This window comes from Cotesia glomerata, linkage group LG8 (genome assembly GCF_020080835.1).
Source record: "Cotesia glomerata isolate CgM1 linkage group LG8, MPM_Cglom_v2.3, whole genome shotgun sequence".
In the NCBI taxonomy this organism is placed as follows: domain Eukaryota; kingdom Metazoa; phylum Arthropoda; class Insecta; order Hymenoptera; family Braconidae; genus Cotesia; species Cotesia glomerata.
In genome coordinates this window covers 12,530-16,585 of record NC_058165.1, presented here as the reverse complement: position 1 = coordinate 16,585, position 4,056 = coordinate 12,530, and positions in this window count along the sequence as shown.

Here is a 4,056-nt window from a genome sequence, read left to right as displayed (position 1 = left end):
AATATTCGATTTTTGGCACACCCTAATATATATATAACGCAAGATGTTGTCGCGAATGTGTCTACAGTTCTTGACGGATCTAGATGAAATTTGTTACACATATTCTTTGGATAATAACCTTGAACAAGTTCGAAGATGAGCGAAATCCATCCATAAGTTTAGAAATGGTAGCTCTTCAAAATTATCAAAATAGTGAAAATCACGTTTTCGGTGATTTCATTGGTGTATAACTTTTGGTTGAAAAGAGATAGCTAATTTTTGATGAATTCATGTGAAAGCTCATGAAATCGCCTTTAATTTAATGTATATAACATTGACATTCTGACCATTTTGAGTTATTTTATAAAAATAAAGAGTTCTATTGAACCATTTTCAGGCAATGTGTAGTGCAGCCGACTTATGAATGTTATTCTGTCGAGAATTCGTAACAGATCCCAATGAAATTTAGCATACAAATTCCTTAGGCAATTAGCTTTCTGCATGAGCCTTAAAATGAGTAAAATCTTTCGATTAGTTCAGAAATAGTAGCTCTTCAAAGTTCTCAAAAATAGGAAAAATTACGTTTTTGGTGACTTCATCTCATGTATAATTTTTAATAGCGAAAAGATAGCTGATTTTTGATAAATTTATGTGAATACTCATAAAATCACTTCTAGTTTGACTACATAACGTTAACTTTTTACCATTATTAGTTATTTTATCGAAGCTAAGAGTTCACCTGAACCATTTTCAGGCAATGTGTAATACAACCTACTTATGTATGTTAAAATAAATTTCATTCCATGTCAAACGAAAGTTATTGAGACAAAATGATAATTCATTCTATGAAATCTACCTTCCATTTTGGGTATGGCCGAATGGCGTCTTTTTTTTTCTGTGCAGAAATACCTGTTTGTAAAATTGATAAAAATTCTTCATATTAAATAAATTCTAACCTTTTACTAACTTCTTCGTATACATCTTTTTTGTTACATTTTGGGTAGCAATTTTCTTTTAATGCCTGTTTAAACTTACTACGAGTTAACCCTCCCCATAGGATTAACTTCACAGGTCTGTTCTTTATTCTCAATAAACCACCCATCTTTCCATATTACCACTCCAGTAAATTTACACGTTTCCTCAAATTTGTTATAATAACAATTGTAGTTTGTGTCTGGCAAAAAATAAATTAAAAGTGGCTCTGAAAAACGGTTGACCCCTAAAGGCCATCCCTGCAACTTCTCGCTAATTTCATATTTAAGCGCTCTCAAAATTTCACTTACTACGATTCTTGATCTCTTCTGAGCTTAAAAATATAATTTTCTGTGTCATTTTGAGCTCTCCGAGCTCAAAAATCTGGCAAAAGTTTAATAAAACACTATTTCTTAAATTCTTAAAACCACAATAACTTTTTAATTGTAACGGATTTGATACCGCTCAATTGGCCTCTTAATTTCAATAAAATAAAACAATAAACTAAATAATATTAAAAGCTGAATTAATAAAACAAAAAGTGGGCGCCACCAGGATTTTTCTCACGGGTTCCTGGAACCGGTTCAGAGCCGAGAGGTTATCTTGTACAGGGTAGAGAGAGTGGAGGAAGATATGCTGTGAAATAAATAATTCTTTAGCTCAACAATATAACCGGTATTTATTAATAACAAAAATTATTTAACAAGTTGCGCACACTCACACTCACACTATAATTACTTAACAATAGTTTATTATTACTATTCTCAACTTGACTGACTACTAAACCGACAAAAACTAACTCCACAACTCGTAACAGATTAATCACCTTCCCGACTAGAAATTGTAGTGAGGAATGCCGAAGAATTAGTGAAGTAAAAGTTTGGCTTTTTGCCTAACTTAGGCAGTTTTCCAATTTTGCGCCTTCTTAAATTGCCACGTTGGGGCAAAACGAAGATTGGCATGCCAAATTTGTATGTAATTTAAATATCTATGGCAAGCCGAACTTCAGCGAACCTTTGGAATGCCTGGACTATTGGAAGTAACGATAACCAAAGATTTTGCCTGAAGTTTGGCTTGCCATAAATGTCCCTAATTACCTTTTAAGTTTGGTAAAACCGAACTTTCGTAAGCCTTTTGATTTTATAATTTCCTCGCAAGTTAGGTATTCCAAACATTCGCCAAACTTCGCCTTACCATAGATAAGCCCCAGTACTTTCAAGCCAAGTTTGGCAAAACCGAACTTCCGTATACCTTTGGATTTTATACTTTCCTGCAAGTTAGGTATTCCAAACATTCGCCAAACTTCGTCTTACCATAGATGGCCCTAATTACTTTTAAGTTTGGTAAACCGAACTTCCCGTAGACCTTGGATTTTATAATTCTCCTGCAAGCAAGGCATTCCAAAAGTTTGACGAACTTCGGCGTTTCTTGCCAAAGTACTCTAAAACGGAGTGGGAGAAGATATTTGGCTTTTAAGTCTTTCCAAGGTTAAGCCTTTTAGTTCTATACATATAAAAGTGTGTATTTATGAGAGTATTTGTGTATTGTACATATAAGCATGGTGTTTCATGTACCCGACTAGAAATTTCAGTGAGGCATATGCCAAAGAACCACTTCGGGGCAAGTTTGGCTTGCCTAACTTAGGCTTCAAGCCAAGGTTGTACCCTCATAAAAACCAAGGTAGGCAGAACGAAATGTTTGGCTTCTGCCATATTTGAACGTAACTAGGAAAGTTTCATGGATTCCTTAAGTCTGATATATCATGGGAACGCCGAACTGGTTTCAAATAACGATAACCTGAGTTTTGCTAATTTGGAGCGAACTTGGCTTTCCGAACTTAGGCTAGCCCAATTCGAATCTTATTTGTTTTAAATTAGGCAAGCTGAACATTGGTTGTGCTTATAAGTATCTTGAAGTAAGAGGTCGCTCATCATCAGCGTAGCGTCGCGGTATGGTATAGGGCCCTCGTGCGTCGGGTACCGTGTTCGAGTCTCGCGTTCGACATGTACGATTTTTAATAATTAATAATTACTAATTATAATTACTATTAAGGCGAGTATGAAGTAAAGTTAAGTGTTATGTGTGATTAGTGTATCTAACTCCTCCATCATCTCGCTTCCCCTTGACTTATCAGGAAAATCTGCCAATCAAAAACCTCTTCACATGAAAAACGCTCCAAAAACAAAAAAAATTACAGAAAAATAAAATTAAATAATAAAAAGTAATATTAAAAATAAAAAGCAACAAAGAATTTGTTTTTTTTTTATTCATGAAATACCCAAAAAATTTAGTCCTAAATTTAATATTTATACTTAAAATAGTAAAAAGAAGATAAAAATAAGCATTTGTTATTATTAATTTTCGCTTGATAATAAAAAGCTAAAAATCGAAAGAGAGAAATTAGATTTGGATTCTTCGTTGCGAATTTGGTTTCCAAACTGCAACCTAATCAGGAAGCCAAGTTAGGCTGAGCCTCGTAACTGCGTTGTCCCAAACTTCGGCCTGGTTTGGATGCCTCACTTACTGCAAGTTTGGAATTCGGCATGCCTTACTTGCGCCAAATCACTGCCTCACTGAAATTTCTAGTCAGGGTTGCACAGAGAGACTAAATATATGCAATAGCTCGTTAACTTGGCTCACAAGAGTAACCCGATTCAGTGACTAAACGTAAACCCTAGACACTCCTGCAGCTTAACATATCCTGCTAGGAGACATCGATCCAGTGACTAAACATAGACCTAGATGCTTGCTTGCAGCCCACACACATACCCCGTACACACTCACACACTCTGAATTTACTCTACCTTTTATTTATAAAATTCATTACAAAATTGGGCATTCAAGAAAAATTATTACAATAATTTCAACTTAAGGATTTGTCATTAGCTAGCAGTTAAATTATAAAATATTTTCTCGACTAATAATTTAATTCCCAAAAATTCGAACTTCAAAATCCGACGCATAAATTTATTCTTCAAAATCAATCATAAATTTAATACTCAACGTTGAAATAAATTCTTAAGAATACTAGACATAAATTTCTAACTGAATACTCCTGGACTTAATATCCACGCTGGTAAATAAATTCTAAAGAATTTTTATCAA